Here is a 21,178-nt window from a genome sequence, read left to right as displayed (position 1 = left end):
CTCCCTCTTTCTGTCTGTAACTCTACTTCAAGTAAATAAGTCTTAAAAAAAAGAATTTATTATTGTCACATAAGTAAGAGATTTAAATAAAAGTTCAGACTCATAGACCTAAGTTTTTACTGAATCAAATTATACTATTATGACATTTGAAGTCAGATAAAAAAATCTATATTTGCTTCAAAATTAACATATACCACCAAGTGGTAGTCAAAGACCACTTTTACATGTCTCACTGAACAAATTCTAGTGCTTGCAATATTTGAAGTAATTTTGTTGCTGAAATGAATTCTTGAGTAAATGGGTGAATAGAAAAATGTGTGAATGAGTCAACATTTTCCCACAAAAAACATAACCATAGTTATCTGTACAGATCAACTAATTAAAAATTCCTTGTTAAATTTATAAATTCCTTATGATATGGTTACCTATTGCCTTTTGTGCCTTCTATCATTAAAATTAAGATGCACCCTCTCTGACTATGCATTAAAAATTTGATAATCAGAGTATTTTTGATTCTACACAAGGTCCACAACTTGGCTTAGCTTTTTCTGTCTAGCTATTTAAACACCCCCAATTTTAATATTAGAACACTGGAGAGTAGGTGAGATAAATATAGTCTAGTGTTTATCCATAAAGTACCCGAAGATGTTTGCTATCTGCACCCAGGCACTTTTGTAGACTCCAGAAGGTTTTCTGCCCTATGAGACACTATTTGAATAACATAGGGTGGTACATTCGCAACATTTTTCCACATCTTCCAAAGCCACGTCCTGTTTTTGTTTGAGCTTTCTATCATCTGTCTTCCTAGCTTATTAAAACATATCCTCCAAATTTCCCAAATGACATGCTGTGGCATTTCCTTTAAGAGGTTCTCATTTGCTTAGCTTTTGGGTGGGAGCTGGACAGAAAGGAGCGCTATAGACAGTGGGATGTACTGTACTGCTGGCCTGCCTGTAAATTCTAATGCTCTCTCTTTGATTCCTTTTCTCTTTGAAAAGCTCTGGCCTGGAGCCACAACCCATTTTTTTTTTTTTTTAATTCATGCCTCCAGCCAGGCCTCCGACCAGCTGACTAACTGGCACCACACCCATAGGAACAAGAAATGCCTCCCTTTGTAGGGGTTAGCTGTCACTGCTCAAGCATTTCATGCAGGTTGATAGCTTTCTTGCCTCTCATAAATATAATTTACTTTTAGAACAACTGCATAGTTTTAAAAACCATCAGCAATCTTAAGACATTGCATGTAGAGATTGCAAATTTTAAAAAATGACTTTTGAAAGCACATACCACATAATCTAATGGGAGAACTAAGGATACACTGAAATATATAACAGATGATTTTATTGTAAAATTTATAAATCGAATTATATAGTTCCTGTCTTTTACAAATTAAATTTTCAGAGTATTTCCAAGGTCTGGTTATAATAAGTACCTCTTCATTAATGTTTGTTTCTACTAGCTATAAGGCCATAACATCAGTAGTTCTGTGTTTCTTGAGTTTATATTTGAAAAAAAGTTTAGATCTAAAAGGTTATTTTCATTTCAATTTTGTTAATTAGTTACAAATTTCAAGCATCTAAGTGAAGAATAAGCTGCAAAGTGATGACATTTCTACTGATCTGGTCTTTGACATATATTTAAAGCATAGAAATGGAAATTTGTTTTATTAAAAAGGCATGCATAAATACATTAACATTTTTTCATATAAATTAATTTTTATGGCTGCGTGAATTTGCTACATAAAATTTCTCTGAAGCCAAATTAGCAAAAATAGAACCAATCCAATTTCATTAAACTTAAGGATATATGCGCTCACAAATTTGCTAAATTAATGAACTACTTTTTCTAGTGTTTTTTTTTAAAGGTAAGCAAAAAAAAAGAAAGAAAAAGAATAAAAGTACAGGATGAGAGCTTGAAAAAGTAAAGACTCCAGTAGAAGACATAGTTTCTCACTTGGGACACTTGGAGAGCTATGTCACACAGGGCTTTTATTTTAAAGAACAGAGGCAGAGACCCTGGAGTAGCAGGGAAAAGTCATAAGAAATTGGGTGACATTTTATTGTGAGGGCCATCCGTGAGTCTGAGCTGTCTCGTGAGACTGACAGACAGAATCCTGAGACTTATAGAAAGATCCCTGTTACATATTAAAGGGTACTCTGAACAAAGGCAAAGAAGACACAGCGGGGTGGGGACAGGAGAGAGACACCACGTAACACCATGAGAGGCTTGATTTGGTGTTCAACCCAAAATTACATCTGCTGTTTTGTTATCTTCTTTTCCGATCTACTCTGAGTTCTTTTTAGGAAAATCTCAATCTCTGCCTCTCTCAAGATTTTTATTTATTTATTTGAGAGGCAAAATTACAGACAGAGAGAGGGAGAGACAAAGAAAGGTCCTCCATCCACTGAGTCACTCCCCAAATGGTCACAACGGCTGGAGCTGAGCTGATCCAAAGCCAGGAGCCAGGAGCTTCCTCTAGGAAGCCCCTGCACCAGCATGGGAGACACAGAAGACGCTCCTGCCTCCTGGCTTCGGATCCACTCAGCTCCAGCCGTTGTGGCCAATTGGGGAGTGAACCAGCAGATGATGGACCTCTCTCTCTGCCTCTCCTCCTCTCTCTGTGTAACTCCAACTTTCAAATAAATAAATAAAAATCTTTAAAAGAAATAAAATTGTCTGATCAAGATGGATAGATAATTGCAATTGTGATTAATTCTGTTAAAATCAATCAAGCTCCTCCAGGATTGCACCAATTTATACTCATACACTCAGCATTTGAAAATCATCTACTTTGACATATTGATAGGCTTTCTGTCAATCTAATAGGTAAAAATGACACATCACTGTGATTTAATTTGTATTTCTCTTTCTGTGCAGAGATTGGTCATCTTTTTGTTTAAGAGCCATTTCCTTTCTGTGAAATGCTATCCTTTGTCCATTTTCTGTTGTGGCATTTTTAATTGAATATAGAATATGTTTGGGGGGTTCGTTATTATTTCTTTTTTTCTTTATTTTACAGGTAGAGTTACAGAAAATGAGAGAGAGATGGAGAGAAAGATCTTCCTTCCGTTGGTTCACTCCCCAAATGGCTGCCACACCCAGCGCTGCACCAATCTGAAGCCAGGAACCAGGTGCTTCATCCTGGTCTCTGATACGGGTGCAGAGGCCCAAGCACTTGGGCCATCCTCCACTGCCCTCCTGGGCCACAGAAGAGTTGGACTGGAAGAGGAGCAACCGGAACTAGAACCTGGTGACCATATGGGATGCTGGTGCCACAAGCAGAGGATTAACCAAGTGAGCCACGGCGCCGGCCCTATTTCTTTTCTTTTTTTTTTTTTTAAGATTTATTTATTTGAAAGTCAAAGTTACACAGAGAGATAAGGAGAGGCAGAAAGAGAGAGAGAGAGAGGTCTTCCATCTGCTGCCATTCCCCAGTTGGCTGCAACGGCCAGAACTGTGCAGATCCGAAGCCAGGAGTCAAGAGCTTCTTCTGGGTCTCCCATGCGGGTGCAGGGGCCCAAGGGCCTGGGCCATCTTCTGCTTTCTCAGGCCACCGCAGAGAGCTGGATTGGAAGAGGAGCAACTGGGACTAGAACTGGCACCCACATGGGATGTCAGCACTTCAGATGGCGGCTTTACCTGCTATGCCACAGTACCGGCCCCCTTCCTTCCTTCCTTCCTTCCTTCCTTCCTTCCTTCCTTCCTTCCTTCCTTTTCTTCCTTCTTTCTTTCTTCCTTTCTTTCTTTCTCTCTCTCTCTTTTTTTTCTTTTTGACAGAGTTAGAGAGAGAGACAGAGAGAAAGGTCTTCCTTCCATTCGTTCACTTCCCAAATGGCTGCCACAGCTGGCGCTGCACTGATCCGAAGCCAGGAGCCAGGTGCTTCTTCCTGGTCTCCCATGCGGGTGCAGGGCCCAAGCACTTGGGCCATCCTCCACTGCCTTCCTGGGCCACAGCAGAGAGCTGGACTGGAAGAGGAGCAACCGGGACTAGAACCTGGTGCCCATATGGGATGCTGGCACTGCAGGTGGAGGATTAACCTAGTGAGCTACAGAGCAGACCTTTTTCTTTTTTTTTTTTTTTAATCTATTTATTTACTTGAAAGGTAGAGTTACAGAGAGGGAGAAGCAGAGGTAGAGAGAGAGAGAGAGAGCCAGAGATCGTCTATCCACTGGTTCACTCACTAACTGGCAATGACAGCTGGAGCAGGACCAGTTTGAAACCAGGAGCCAGGGTCTCCCATATCGGGGCAGGAGCCCAAGGACTTGGGCCATCTTCCACTGTTTTCCCAGGCACATCAGCAGGGTCTGGATTGGAAGTGGAGCAGCTTCTTATAGAAACCCAAATAGGATGCTGGCACTGCATGTGGAAGCTTAACTCACTAAGTCATAGTGCCAGACCCCCTTTATTATTTCTTATATACACAGCTATGATCTTAGTTTCGTGAGCCAATGTGAAACTAGTTTTTTCTTTTACTAGGTGAGTTAAACCATTTGTATTTAGGGCTATGCTAAATGTGTTTATTCTTTTGTATGACATATCTTTCTTATATTTTGATTTTTACTTTTCCTATTTATTTGCATGCATTTCATAAATACAACTTTAGGAACATAGTAATTCTTTCCATCCTACCCGCCTTCCCACCCACATTTCCACCCCTTTTCCTCTTGCCTCTCCTGTTCCCAGTCTTATTTTCTACTAAGATCTATTTTCATTTAACTTTCCACACAGAAGATTAACTCTATTCTAGGTAAAGAGTTTAACACTTTGTATGAGAAAGAAAAAGAAAAAAAAACTGATTCTCAATGATACAGACAAGGGCTGATCAAGTCATTGCATCTCCAACGTCATTTTTTTTTTAGAAACTTGATTATCTTTAAAGAAGAACCCAAGAATAATACATCTTTTGCAAGCTCTTCGATATAACTATAACTTATGAGACATAAGAATAGCCTCCACTTAGTACACTAAAACAAAGTAATTCTTTGAGAACTAGTTTTACAGTTAACTCTCATAATACAACTCTTTGAGGACAGAGGCCCTGCATGGGAACATAGTGCATGGTGACTCCTGTTGTTTATTTAACAATTAACACTCTTATGTATGATGTCAGTGATCACCTGAGGCTCTTGACATGAGCTGCCTAGGCTATGGAAGCCTTTTGCATCCACAAACTCCTTCAGTATTTAGACAAGGCCATAAGCAAAGTAGAAGTTCTCTCCTTCCTTCAGAAAAAAGTACATCCTTCTTTAATGACCACTTCTTTCCACTGGAGTCTCACCCACAGAGGTCCTTCATGTGAAACATTTTTTACCACAGTGTCTTGGCTTTCCATGCCTGAAATGCTCCCCTAGGCTTTTCAGCAACGCCAGAATGCCTTAAGGGCTGATTCTGAGTTCAGAGTGCTATTTAAAGAGATTATCATTCTATGAGACTGCTGTATGGACTTCTTACCATGTTGGAGCATTCAGTCCTTTTTAATTCTATTATTATTACCAAACAGTCCTATTTATATGATCACTTTAACACTTAATCCTATCCATATGATCTCTATAACACTTAAATGCTATTTTTACCACCCAGCTTCCCCTTAGATTTGTGGTCCCATGGCAAGTTTTTAAATTGTATCATTAGAAGTAAGTCCATGTGAATTTATGCAGAACTATACTAGTTTACAGTTACAAACTTCATACATTTCACAATTACAACTTTAGGATCATGGTGATTCTTTCCACCATGCCCTCCTGTCCACCCATACTCCCAGCCACATTCCTCTTCCCTCTCTTATTTGGCTTTTACTATTTTGACATCTTTATGAAAACAATTTTGTGCATGTGTAAATTTCATATTTTGGAATATTTAAATTTTGCTTCTAGTGGTCACTATAGCTGTATATAACTCCAGCCTTATTTGTTCTAACAAGTAATTTCATCTCATTATAAACCATGATAAAATTAATATGTATCACCTTGCTACTCTATTCCTTTTCCTCCATAATACATTTCTTTTAATAACTAGTATTTAACTTTATGATTTAAATATGCTTATACACTTATGTGTTAGCTTTAAGTCTATTTTAATGCAAGCTAATGAAGAAGGTATAATCATCAGATTTATTCTCCCTTTCTTTATCCTCTTTTCTCCACGTATTTTTGATACTTGTACCATTTCACCATTGACAAGGTGTCTGCCATTCATATTTGTTCCATTACATTTATTTTAGTCTTACTACCCTGTTAAAAAAGTATTCAATACCCACAGACCCAAATTTTATAATAATTTCTCCAGTTTTTCCTGACTGCCTAAAATTCATTTCTCTAGTATTTTACTGAAGTGTGTAGCGAAGTAGTTAATGGTCAAATTATTTTCCATAGTTTTTATTCTGGAAAGATAGTTTGGCTGGATACAAAGTGTGTTGACTCACGCTCTTTCTCTGTAAGTGTTGCATCAACCTTGCTTCCTTATGTTCATTGGTTGAAATTTGCTATAGGGAAATAAGATTAACTTTTACTTTCCCTGTTTAAAGTGATTATGTCTTTAAGCTCCGTTCTTTATTAAGAAGCATCTTGCTATTGTCTATTCTAGGCCAATTTTTGTTCAAAATATGTTTTTTTCAGTTTTATTTCATTTTTCTTGAAACATATGAGTTTTATCTTCACATACCGGTATACTTCCACACGTTTACCATGCTGTATAGTTAGCTTTTTGTTCCTATAACAAATAATTGAGAGAAGAGACTTAGGAAAAAGATTTATTTCAGTTCAGAGTTTTGGAGGTTCATGGACCAAAATCAGGCAGTGCCATTGGTTTGGTGTCTGCTGAGGTTAGTAGATGGCAAAGCAAGTGAACAGGAGGAATCATGTATAAAGCCAGGAAGCAGAGATATACAGGGAGCACTCTCATATCCATGTTTATGTGGTCTCTCCTTTTGAAGTCACAAAGACCCAATCATTCCCACCCTAATAATGTAATCATCACCAAAAGCCCTACCTTCAGACTCCGTAATCAGATTAATTTGATTAAACCTCCGCCCATTGGCATTGGCTCTGTATCAGTGGGTTAAGCTGCAACCTGCAATGCTGGCATCCCATATGGGCTCTGGTTGTAATCCTAGCTGCTCTACTTCTTAAGGGTTTGTATTCATGCAGCTTGATTTTCATAAAAAAGGGGATTGCTTCATTTCTCTGTAAATGTTTCTTAGTAAATATTATTTTAATTTTCATCTGGTTTCTCAAAATAATAAATTTTATATGACAATATTATTCTTCTTAAAAATTCTACATCTTTTTTCTAACTTCTGGTTCTATTTCAGAGTTGCTGTGATTTCTACTTTCTTAATACTTTCTGTTGAATGAGTCTTCTTTTCCTTCTTGGCTAATCCTTTTCAAAAGAATTCCATGAGTGTATAGAGAATAGAGAACCAAGGTCAACTTCCTGACTTCACAAATCAAAGCTTTTCTTTGTTTGTGAAGGAAACATCTTGCAAATTATATTTGTGTGTGTGTAGATCTGCCTCCACTTGTCCTAGTATATTGTGCCCAGCAGTACTTTCCTTGATCGCCCTTTTCACCCCAATTTCCACCACTATTATGGTCCACAGAGATTTCATATTTGCACTTTATGATCTAGCTCTCACCTTCAAGAAGTATGTTTTGTTGTTTTATTCTAAGATCTGCCACCACTTGGCACTTTCTCCACCCTTCATGTTCTTTATTCACTTTACTTTCTCTTGTTCCATCTTTTGCCTATCTGTCGTTTTTGGTAGAATTTACTCTCATTTTGAGGTCTGTGAATTCTTTTTTTTATAAAGATTTATTTATTTTATTTGAAATTCAGAGCTACAGAGAGAGAGGAGAGGAAGAGAGAGAGAGAGAGAGGGAGCGAGAGGTCTTCCATCCAATGGTTCACTCCCCAAATGGCCACAACAGCAGGAGCTGCGCCGATCTGAAGCCAGGAGCTTCTTCTAGGTCTCCCACGTGGGTGCAGGGGCCAAGGACTTGGGCCATCTTCCACTGCTTTCCCAGACCATAGTAGAGAGCTGGACAGAAAGTAGAGCAGCCGGGTCTCGAACTGGCGCCCATATGGGATGCCAGTGCTTCAGGCCAAAGCGTTAACCCACTGCGCTACAGTGCCAGCCCCAAGGTCTGTGAATTCTTTCTTTTAGTTCGGCTTAAAATCATTTTTCCCCTTTATTTTCTTTATTTGAAAGTCAGATACTAAATGAAATACTTACGTTTTTAAATAGCATTGTTTCATGATCAGTAAAAAAATACACAGATGTTATGAAAGACAATTTTAGCAAGTTTAATTGTTGATATATTTAACTTGATTGCAATGTAGTTTGAAAACTCAAACAATTTAAGGTTAAATTTTCAACAAGACTACACCATCCCTTCTTTTTTGTGTATTTCACTAATTACACCTGCAATCAACCAATTGCTTGCTCAAGAGGTTAATTAGTTGCACCTGTCTTTTTACACCTGCAATTTGGGTGACCTTTTGAAATTAATGTGCACGCCTTCATACACATATCTAACTTGCTAAACTAATCAAATAGAATTTTTTCCTCAATTGTTCAAACATGTTTTAATGTGTCAAGGTGCATTAGGAGGCAAACAATGGATGAACTAACAAATGATTTAATCAGAAAAGCTCAGGTCTTTTTATTACAAACAAATAATGACATTTTCCAAAACAGAATTCTAATGAACAAAGTAAAATAAAACCTAGATATTATTTGAAAGTGTTAGATATATATTTGATACAAAAAGAAATGCTATTTCAAAACACAACAGCATATCTCCTGAATCTTACAAATTAAGTCTGTTTTTGTCTTTCCATGTCTCATGGAAGGTTCAAAGGTTGTATTTAAAAGATGTTCTTTTTACAACTTGAATGGTCACCTCTAAAAAAGAGAAGAATAATTGGGGCTCCTGGAGCCTTGAGACTTACCTTTTGCCAAATTGTGTCTAAGTTCAGGTCCTGGTAGTTTGAAATGAAGTCAAACAGACAAAGCACTTAACCTGAGAGAAAATTAATGGCTGGAAATGAAATCCAGACCCTAAATATTTAATAACACATAAATGTATATATTTGTATTTTAAAATCAGTAGGAAGGACTAAGGGTACTCTTGACAATTTTTGCCTCACAGACTATTTGTTTACTAAAATAATTGATTTTTAGAAATATTTATGTGACCATAAATGAAAAAAAAGTAAATAAAATGACAACCATAGTTTGAAGAATGCTTGAGTCTGTCATTTTTGTTCTTTCCCAAATTTGAAAAACAAAGAGACAGTTGCTTAGCAAATACTTAAATACCACCAGTACAGAGCTAAGAAAAATAATTAGAGTGATAAAACCCCTGAAAACTCTGGAAACAATAATCCAGCCAAAACTGACCAAATATGCTGTCAACTGTGAGGCCAGATTGATTTGTTTGTACTTTTTCTGTGTCTGCTATTCTCATTTATGAAATGGACTTTACAAACGGTAGAGTAGAAACGGATTCAGTACATGTGATTTTATTATTATCCTTGTTTCTGGATTTCCAGGTCTATATCCCCTAGCCAAGAACTGTTTTTTGAGTTATAGTTAGGTGGCATATAATATCCAAATTGAAGGTGTTCATCCCTGAGAAACAGAACAAACCATGAGTCCCTGGGTAATACATATCTGTTTCATCAGAACTCTCAAGGAAAATGCTTTGGGGCTCTTTAAGGACAGCTGTGTTTCCTGTGAGTCAAGAGTTCGTATCTGTCTTAGGGATATTATGCATGCCTCTACTTGATCTATTCTTCTCTTCCTTTTGTCTGTGGTATATCTTTATTTTTTTTTTAAACAGGCAGAGTGGACAGAGAGAGAGAGAGAGAAAGGTCTTCCTTTGCCATTGGTTCACCCCACAATGGCCACTACGGATCCAAAGCCAGGAGCCAGGTGCTTCTCCTGGTCTCCCATGCAGGTGTAGGGCCCAAGGACCTGGGCCATCCTCCACTGCACTCCCGGGCCACAGCAGAGAGCTGGCCTGGAAGAGGAGCAACCAGGACAGAATCCGGTGCCCCAACTGGGACTAGAACCCGGTGTGCCAGTGCCGCAGGCGGAGGATTAGCCTACTGAGCCGCAGTGCCGGCCATCTGTGGTATATCTTAAAACCAACATCATGATCTGCCTTTAGGGGGAGATTAGTATGTTGATATGCATTTTATGTATTCCATCTTATTCACTTATATGTATTTTTATTTTTTGTTCATTTTTCTTATGTATTTATGGAATATTGGAAACATATAACAATTATCTTGAAAAAATCAGATGTGTTTATTTTTAAATTTTTTTATTTATATTTATTTGAAAGGCAGAGCTAGAGAGAAAGAAATACTTAAAAAAATTAGTATTTTTTTATTTGAAAGGTAGAGTTACAGAGAGAAAGAAGGAGAGATCTTCCATCCTCTGGTTCATTCCTCAAATGGCTGCAACAGCCAAAGTTGTGCCATACTGAAGCCAGGAGCCCAGAGCTTGTTCCAAGTCTCCCATGTGGGTGCAGGGGCCAATGGGCTTGCGCCATCCTCCACTGCTTTCCCAGGCACATAAGCCAGGAGCTGGACTGGAAGTGGAACAGTTGGGGCTCAAATAGGCACCCATATGGGATGCCAGCATTGCAGCAGGTGGCTCAATCCACTGACCCACAACAACTTTCTGGAGAGAGAACTCTTGCATCTGCTGGTTTACACCTCAAATGCTACAACAGCTGGGGTCAAGCCAGGACAAAGCCAAGAGCCAGGATCTCCATCCAGGTCTCCCACGTGGGTGGCAGGCATTCAATTATTGAGCCCTCATCTGCTGCTTCCCAACATGCACAGTAGCAGAGGCTGGATGTGAAGTGGAGGTGGGATCAGGCCCTTCAATATGGGATGCAGGTGTCCCAAATACACCACTGAGCCTGCCCCCAATGTGTACTTAAAACTGATCACAGGCCGGCGCCGCAGCTCAATAGGCTAATCCTCCACCTAGCGGCGCCGGCACACAGGGTTCTAGTCCCGGTCGGGGTGCCAGAGTCTGTCCCAGTTGTCCCTCTTCCAGGCCAGCTCTCTGCTGTGGCCAGGGAGTGCAGTGGAGGATGGCCCAAGTGCTTGGGCCCTGCACCCCATGGGAGACCAGGAGAAGTACCTGGCTCCTGCCTTCGGATCAGCACGGTGTGCTGGCCGCAGTGCACTGACCGCGGCGGCCATTGGAGGGTGAACCAGCGGCAAAAGGAAGACCTTTCTCTCTGTCTCTCTCACTGTCCACTCTGCCTGTCAAAAGAAAAAAAAAAAAAAAGCTTGAAAAGCTTGCCGGAAATGCAACACGAGGGGGTTCTGAGATGGCAGAATAGCGACTGGGTGGTCTGATTTACTCAGGGAAAAATTAATATAAAAAAGTGAAGAGTGCACTCCCAGGGTAAAGTTGCAGGGGAAATTGAAGTGGGGCTTCCATTGAAAGCAGTAGAAATAGCCAAATCCGTGAAGAAGTTGCAGACACGGTGAGATGATGGAGGACACGGAAACTTGGATCCAGGCAGAGAGACATCCACCCACCCGCCCAGGCAAATTACTGGAGATCAGACTCCAGGGCCCCCTGCCGCTGTTGATACAGGGAGAGGAAAAGTTTGATGAGACTTGCCATTTGAATCCAGCCAGGCGACCACTCACCCAGAGTGGGGAGGAAAGGAAGAAAGAGCGTTTCTCGCTCCCATCCTCCCTTCTGAGACAGCAATCTGCTGCCAGCAGTAGGAGGGCTGTTGCCATCTTTGGACTTAGGTAAGTAGTAGCCGCCCCAGATTGTGCATGCGCACCAAACAATTCTTGGGATCGCCCTCCGCCGATTGGGTCGGGACACCCACAGCATTGCCGGAGCAACTGACTGAGGAGGTCTCCATCATGCCAGCTGCACTCAGCCAGCAACAGAACGGGAAGGGAGAGCCATCCCTACAGAAGGGAAGCACAGACCGCAGGACTCTCCTAAGCACCCAATACAACTGTCAAGTGCGCAGGGCTGCGGCAGGCAGGTATTATGAGGACTTTTGACCTAGAGATCTTACCAGAGAGAAAAACCTGCATATCCCACCAGCATCAAATCTATTGGGAGGACAGGACTTGATTCAGCGGGCTGGAACACACGTGGACCACGGCTCTGTGACTACCTTGGACCCCCTGCCATCAGGACGGGCTGGCAGGGAAGAGTGGTTCCACCTGCACTGCTTGACCCTAACAGCTCTGGCTACTGAGACAGAGAACACAGTGATTCAGAGAGGAGACAGGGTGTAGCTGGGTTCTGGGCAATCTCAGAGGGCTGCGGAGCACTCTCGGAGCTCCTTGGTTGCCTAGAGCAGATCATAGCAGAGGGAACTGTGTTCACCTGAGGGGCTGGGCAGATCATATGTGCAGATAATATGGTGGTGTGGATGAGGGCTAACACCTGAGCACTCCTCAGCCTGGAGGAGGGGTGGTTGCACCAACAGAGGTGATTATTCCTCTCCATCCGGTTAACCAGAGAACTGCTACCACGCCCAACTTGCGTGTTTCCCTGGATACTCACCCCATCCTGGAGCACTGACCAGAACTCCCTGGCCACACCCACAACACACCTCCTGGTAGTCACTGAAATTGTAGACATTCCACTAAGTCACAGAGGCACACTTCAAAGATAAAAAGCCATCAGAAGAAAAAATAAAGTTTTACAAATGCCTAAAAATAAATGCGAAAAATCAAGAAATAAGAATAAGGAAGACACTATGATGTCCACAAAGGAGTACAACATGTCAATATTAGACTGTGAAAATGAAAAGACTGAGGAAATGCCAGAAATGGAATTTAAAAATTAATCATAGGATTACTCAAAAGTAACCAGAAGCAAACCCACAAGCTAAAGAAAACCATATATTAAACAAATGAAAAATTTTCCCATGAATTTGAGATTTTAAAGAGAAATAAAAATGAAATACTAGAAATGAATAATTCAATAGATCAAATAAAAAATGCAGTGGGAAGGCTTAACAACAGAGTTGGTTAGGCAGAAGAAAGAACATCCGAGCTAGATGAGGAATCTCTGAAAATTTTACAGTCAAACCAAAAACAAAAGGAAGAAATTAGAAAACATACAACCGGTGTTGGAGATATATGGGATACTAGCAAATGACCCGATATACAGGTCTTAGGAGTACCTGAAGGAGCAGAAAAAGAGAAGGGAATAGAAAGCCTACTTAGTGAAATAATTACAGAAAACTTCCCTACCTTGGAGAAAGAGGTGGAGGGGGGGGAGAAGCAACATATTCCCAAATCCACATATATTAAATTCATGAAGTTGTATTCCTTAAAAAAATAAAAATTTTAAAAAAGAAATGCAACATGGAACATTAAGGACACTATAAAAAGAAAAGAAAATGCTTTCAAGCCCAACAATTATTTCTAGAAAAAAAAGAGGTAGCATTTGTAAAGTTACCATTCTGAAGTTCATTATCTTTTCCTATCTGATAAATAATCTGATAACTTGCTCTGCACTTATTGATATTTGTCTCAGTACCATTATCAGGAAAATGTCACCAAGCATTTTTACTTTTCTATCTGCTTTTATTTTTAAGATTGTGAATAGACATATTCTTTAAAAGTATATTCAACATTCACTGTATTCAACTACATTGGCTATCTTTCCCTGGTATTTGGGATGCAAATATCTTTTGTATTTTTGATATGGACTTATCCAACTTTGACATCTATAGTGGCAAGACATTTTTCATTTTATATACACTGTTACTTAAGGCTTCGAATGGGAAACCAGGTACTTACTGCAGAAACTTTGGATTAAAAATGAGATGATGTGCACATAAACTGGAAAGGGAAACAATTTCAGAGTCTTTCTACAAAAATGAAAAGGAATATAAAGAATTCCAGCACATAACAAACTGAAAACCATTAACAAAAACAATATGAAATAAAATGCAGAACTGTGAAAAATATGATCTTAAGCAATGAACCAGAGAAAAATCAGAGAGCAAATAGATTGTACATAATATTTACAAAACATTTACATTTACCCAACATTAAGTCAAAAACCGCATACCTAGGATTTCATTTTAGTTTTCCATCCAGTGCATCAAGTAAAGTATATTATTATCTCCATTTTACAATTTAGATGACTCAGTTCTGAAGTCTCAGCAACTTAGGGTTCCACAGCTAACAATTGGGAAAAGGACTGAGAAATCTCAGCATGACTATTAGATCTGTACTTCCAATGACCACATTATAATTCCTTCCAGTAAATATATTAGTACAGCATAATACATTCACATATAGATCACATATGCATTTCTGTCTGGTGTACATTTTATATTTGTCTATGCTTCTAATTCTATTCCCCCACAGAGTTCAAAGATTTTTGAACTGAAGTCAAATTTGAGTATTCATGTAATACAAAATTTTACCATTGTACCTATCATTCAAACTGTTTTCAGCACCCGTTTTCATTTCCACTCTTCAATTAACATTAATCACAGTGATTATGCTAATCGAGGTTGTATACAGTATACAGGAAATAACAAGGAGAACCGTTTTAAGCTAAACAGCTAAAACAAGATCCACAGTAGACACAAATACTTGAATTGTAAATAATCTGAATCAGGTCATATGCTGAATAAACAGCAAAGTTATTTAAATATCCAAGAGCAGCCAGAATTTTCTATTTATAATGGTTCACTATAGTATTTATCTTTGGTGCTTATGCTTTCATATTATTATACCTTTTGTGTACTTTTGCATTATTCAGAAAGAATATATCAATCTAAAAAATGATAATTTTATCTACCAGGCATTTAGCTGATTTCTACCAACAATATTCTCTGACTCTCCATTCTAAGATGTAATGCAGGATGGTGGTGAGAATCACACAGGTACCATTTTGGGGGCTAAACAGGTGACTCTATCAGTATTTGGAAGCAAAACACAGTTGAAAACAAAATTGGAGTTGAGGAAAACATGCTCCCCTACAGACACTTACAAAAATTACCTCCTATTGCTTCTTGGCCTTTTGGCTAAGATCAAGTGTAAAAAATACCCTCCTGGGAAGTGCTGTGACACAGTAGGTAAAGCTGCCACCTGCAGCACCATGGGCTTCCCATGTGGGTGCCAATTCAAGTCTCAACTGCTCTGCTTTCAGCCCAGCTCCCTGCTAACAGCCTGGGAAAAGCAGCAGAAGATGGTCCAAGTGCCTAGGCTCCCATCACCCACGTGGGAGACCCAGTTGAAGCTCCTGGCTCCTGGCTTCAGTCTAACACAGCCATGGCAGTTGCAACTACCTGGGGAGCAAACCAGTGGATGGAAGATAAATCTCTCTCTCATTCTCTCTCTCTCTCCCCCTGTAACTCTGCCTTTCAAATAAACAAATAAAAAAATTTTAAATCATCCTATAAATAAAAAACATTGAAGAAGCTAATAAAATATCTATAATAAAATTACATTATATATTAAAGTCAACATGTATATTAAATTCAACATTGTCAGAAGAAGAATGTGTTCCTATGACATTTCAACTTCCATAAACCCACCAAGCAAGGACATAATATCCATACAATGCAGAAACTTCAGGCTGATTATAAATGATTTTTCTCTCACACACAATACAAGCTGTCAAAGTAAACAAATAACCTGTGTATTTAGAATGATATTTCGTAAATCATGGATTTTAGCATTAATTTCCATTTGTGTTATATGTAATTTAAAGTATTATCTTAAGTACTGAAAAGTTTTAGATCCCTTAAGTTTTGCACAAGTTAGTACACTACTCATGCCAACTCAATTCCAGTGCTACTCTTTGAATCCATTCTTATTTTATGTGCCAAGATTCGGAGTACAGATCTGATATCCTCAACGGACATTCTGTGTTATAAAGGCACTTGAGGATACATTGTAGTATGTTTTTTGGAGAGTTGCAGAAAAAAAAAATCATAGCTGGCAATTACTTGAACTAAGGGTTTTCTTGGAAAATGGAATAAGTTGAAGAGGCGAAGATAATTGCCTTTCTTATTTTCATGAGCTTAGAAACAGCATGCAGGTGAAAGTATAAAATCATTTCACACTTCCTCTTTTATAAGAAGCTAAGATATTTTTAGAAGTAATGAAGATTTGGCTACTAGAGAGTAAAGATTTAAGAAGTAACAGCTATCACAAAGTGGTCATCATATTTATTTATGAATTCCAATGTAGTTCCCATTAGCATTTTGAAAATCCTTCCTGTGACTTGTGCTCAGAGGTAGGTTACAGTGCACAGAAGTGAAGTTGTCTTGTTTTTTGTGAGGCACAGCACATTTGAACTCAAAGTACTTTGCCAATTTAAGTGCTTAGCCCTTTCATGAGATGAATTTGGATTCTTACAAGAAACCAGTTCTACTTGCTAAGAAAGGCACTGTGCTAAGATTAATTGAATTTAAATAATTGAGAAAGGCTCCAAAAGATATTACAAAATAAGAAAAATCTGAATATATATTAATTTTTAAATAAGTGTATAGGGACAAGGTTTTCAGAAACTAGCTCACATTTGAATACAGGTTTTCCTATTACAATATGGGTTTGCAAAACACTAAGTCAAATTATTTATCATTATATTTTACTCTTAGCATCTGATGTCCTCCAGCAGTCTACAGATCCTCAATCATCCGGTTTTCTAGAATGAAATCAGAGTAAACAAGAAAGCATTATGCATGTGTGGCTAAATAGTCACATAGAAGTTGACAATTCCATTGGAAGTTTCCAAACCTTTCCTCTCAGTTCAAATCAGTATGCAGGTGAAGGTGTGTCTTCCTTCAGTAAAGCAGATGTTGGTTTCTTAGGCTGAGCACTGAGCGAAGTAGCTATGTAGTATTTAGGGTCCATATTCTCAAAAGCAGAGGTTCTACAAACTAGACACTCCCTAGGCATGGGTGGGTTTTAGTTCACATTGTGGAACATAGGTTGAAACTGAGGCTGTATAATGGAAAAGCAACTACTTTTGTTCCAATTCTGGAACCTTTATTTCTTGATTGAACATTGGATAAAACAGCTTATGCCATTTAAGAAGGTATTTTCTGTTCTCTGTGTGTGTGTGTGTGTGTGTATTGTATCATTTAATAACTAAGAAAAATATAATTGTGATGCAATCTCACTGTATTTAATTTTAAAAAAAAAGCCTTCTTTTATAATTATATTAAAATTTCTTTTTTTATGAATAGGAATGATTGTTTTAGGGTGTATATAAATTAAGTGATCTACATGTGCCCAAGAAGAAAAAAATAAGATTAAAGTAGTATTAGTCATTTTTGTGTTAGAAAACCTGGAGCCCTCAGAGAGTCTACCTGGTGGGTGGCAGGGCAGGTAGAAGGAGATTTCTGAATTTGGGAAGACTCCCTTGTGAGAACCTGAACTGTATGGAGTTCTAAAGCACACATCTATGTACTTAGAACAAAGTCTATTGTGCAGCTTAATCTCGTCTATGTATGTATATTGGTATTTGCTATTTACAATAAAAATTTGTTGATGATAAAAAAAATGTTGATGTGAACAGCTATTTTTGGATTGACAATGTTCTTGTCACCTGGGTGGATGCGTTCTAACCAGAGAAGACACTCACATAAATGGTTAAAAGCCAGTGACTTCATGCGTCAGCTCTCATCCACATCCAAATAAGTTTGGGATTAAAAGACACATTCCAGTTCAAAACAGCCCTGGGGAGCACAGCACATCTTCCATCCAACCCTGAGGTACAGATACGGAGTTTCTTGAGGCAGGAGATATACTGGATCTTTTTTATAAGACTGAAGATTATTGATCTATTGACATACATTTCCTGAAACTTTTTGGCCCTTCAGGGTATGTCTAATATAAAAAATCAAAATAATCCCTTGCTCCATAAACAGAGTTGAACAAATGTCTTTTATTAAATTCCAATCCTGGGTGAGCTAAGAAAAAATTTCAGATCAAAATTAAAAGCTGAATAGGATTCTTAAGGGAAATATATATACAATAAAAGATTTGTAATTAGCTATTTTTATCAATTGGAAAACTCAAAAAATGCTGTATTCCTGACATATCCCATGTACATCTGCTCTCTCAGAGAGATTGACAGCGGTGATAAGATACGTTGAAGGATGTCTGACAAACAGGCGAAGTTAAAATGATGTCTGGTCTCTTAACCTAAGTAGCTAAATCCAGAGGGGAAAAGAAATTCCCCTTAGGAAATGCCACACAGTTGAACACAGAACACTTCAAAAGTCCAGAAGAAAGGCTAGAAGTTTTGAATATAGATTAGTTAGAAACACAAGACCTCATAAGTGTTTCTCAAAATTGATAAAGAGTGGGGAAATTTATAAGGAAATCACTTTTAATCAGCATAAGGGCCTAGAGAATTGTGTGCTGCCTCTCCTGGAGACCTTAGAGATTCTAACCTTTAGTTCAAAACAGGGAATCAATTGCCTGCCTTTATGTTTCATCATCAAAGAAGAAAAGAACAAAGTGATTTTGCCAAAATGTTGTGGAGGAGAGAGGTTGGATTTCAAATGAGAGTATGAGGTTAAGTCCAAGGAAAATCTGGGACCAATAGCTCACAATGGACAAAGCTGTAAAAATTTGATGAGTTGAGCAATTAGCCTAGCCATTAAAATGCCCACATCCCATAGACGAGGTTTCTGGTTGGACTCCAGGCTCCAGTTCCTGACTCCAGCTTCCTGTTAACCTGGACCTGACCTTGGGGAAGTTGGATCCAGTGTTTGATCCAAGTCACCCACATGGGAGTCATGAGCTGGCCCCTGCCCAGTACCCAACTGATGGCTACCTGAGGAGTAAGCCACAGATGTGAATTCTCTGTCTTTCTCTCTCTCTCTCTCTGAGCAACAAAATAACACTGGATTGCAAATCAAATTGCAAAATAACTCTACATGAATGCATGTTGATATAAGCAAATAACTGAATAAATATAATTAAATGGGAAAAAAGACAAACTACTCATGTGGATGAATGCCAAGGAGACCTACCATATTGCTCATTCCTTATGTGAGAGCTGTGCATAGTGACTTCCTTTCAAAAAGTAAAATATAGATAAGAAGGTTAAAAAGTAACTTCACAGAAGTAAAACCTGACAAACATTACATCAGCCAGATGATCAAGGTCAATAGCAAGAGCAACATTGTGTGGATTGTATGCATCATTGCTTGGTGTGATGTGTTGAAAATGGTCCTGGGCCGGCACTGTGGCTCACTAGGCTAATCCTCCACCTGTGGCGCCAGCGCCCCAGGTTCTAGTCCCAGTCGGGGCGCCGGATTCTGTCCCGGTTGCCCCTCTTCCAGTCCAGCTCTCTGCTGTGGCCCGGGAGTGCAGTAGAGGATGGCCCAAGTGCTTGGGCCCTGCACCCGCATGGGAGACCAGGAAAAGCACCTGGCTCCTGGCTTCGGATCAGCGCGGTGCACTGGCTGCAGCGCACCAGCCATTGGAGGGTGAACCAACGGCAAAGGAAGACCTTTCTCTCTCTCTCTCTCACTGTCCACTCAGCCTGTCAAAAAAAAAAAAAAAAAAAAAAAAAAAAAAAAGAAAGAAAGAAAGAAAATGGTCCTTTACCTCTGTGAACTTTCTCCACAAATGCCTAACTCCAGTCTAATCATGAGAAAAACATCGGGTAAACATCGGTTTTTCTCATCTCTAATCATGAGAAAAACATCGGGTAAACCCAATGAGTGGACATTCAAAGAAATACCTGACCGGACAGCATCAAAAGTTCAAGACTATCAGAAACAAAGAATGTCAGAGAAACTTTCACTTTCCAAAGGAGCCTGAGGAGATATTAGGACTGATGAGGGTGTGGATACCTGGAACAAAAAATGTTCATTAGGTAAACATCAAGAAAATCTACATAAAATATGAACTTTATTATCAAATATGTACTAATATGCTCTAATTATCAGTGTTACTAAATGAAGTGATAAATTTTGCCTGGGCAGTGAGGAGAGGTGTTAAAAATGATTACCAGAGGTGATCATTTGACCTAATGGTTAGATGCAATTTGGGGGACCGGTGCCGTGGCTCACTTGGTTAATCCTCTGCCTGCGGCATCCCATATGGGCACTGGGTTCTAGTCCCAGTTGCTCCTCTTCCAGTTCAGCTCTCTGCTGTGGCCCATGAGGGCAGTGGAGTATGGCCCATTTGCTTGGGCCCCTGCACCCACATGGGAGACCAGGAGGAAACACCTAGCTCCTGGCTTCAGATTGGCACGGCGCCATCTGTAGCGGCTATTTGGGGAGTGAACCAATGGAAGGAAGACCTTTCTTTCTCTCTCTCTCTCTCTCACTGTCTGTAACTCTACCTGTCAAATAAATAAATAAATAATTTTTTTTTAAAAAAAGGTGCAATTTGGGCCACCCACATGCCATTTTGGAGTCCCAGCTCTGTTCCTGCTCCCAGCTTCCTACTAATGTTCATACTGAGAGGCAGGTGATGTTGGCTCAAGTAACTGAGTCCCTGCCACACACATGACAGACCCAGCTTGAGTGCCTTACTCCTGACTTTAGCCTGGACCAGCCCTGACTGCTGCAGGCATTTGAGATATGAACCAGCAGATGGGAGCTCTCTTTCTGTGTCTTTTTCTCCTTTTCATTTTCTCTTTCCAATAAAATACCAATCAGTGACAATCAGTAAATTTATCAGAGTAATTTTATGTATGAAATAGACTTCAGAAATAACAGAGGACATGTCATAACCATGTATGCAACTCATCTCTCTTTTCCATATGAAGAGGGCAACATGGTACCTTGATAGCTAGCCATCCCACCTCGTCTTGAAGTGACTATTTGCTGTTAGCATGTTACAGATATAACAGCCCTCTACTTGTTCCTTAAACTGGCCAATTTCCTTCTTGTTTAAAGATGACAACTGATATCACCCCCAGCCCCACACTTCTTTGCTCCCTCCCTCATTTTGGGCAAGGTTAGGTGTTGTTTTTGTTGCTGTTAACTATTTTATAGTATCCTATATTTTTGTTCGCTTCATATCTCATAACACCATAGTATATACATGCACATTCTCTCTCTCTCTCTCACTCTCTCTCACACACACACACACACACATATACACAAACAAACACACACTTAATTACTACAAACTCTGTAGAGGCAGGGATTATATCTTGTTTCTCTT

This window comes from Oryctolagus cuniculus, chromosome 2, assembly GCF_051225735.1.
Source record: "Oryctolagus cuniculus isolate XC-2025 breed Fujian yellow rabbit chromosome 2, ASM5122573v1, whole genome shotgun sequence".
Lineage (NCBI taxonomy): Eukaryota > Metazoa > Chordata > Mammalia > Lagomorpha > Leporidae > Oryctolagus > Oryctolagus cuniculus.
This window is presented reverse-complemented; position numbering follows the sequence as displayed.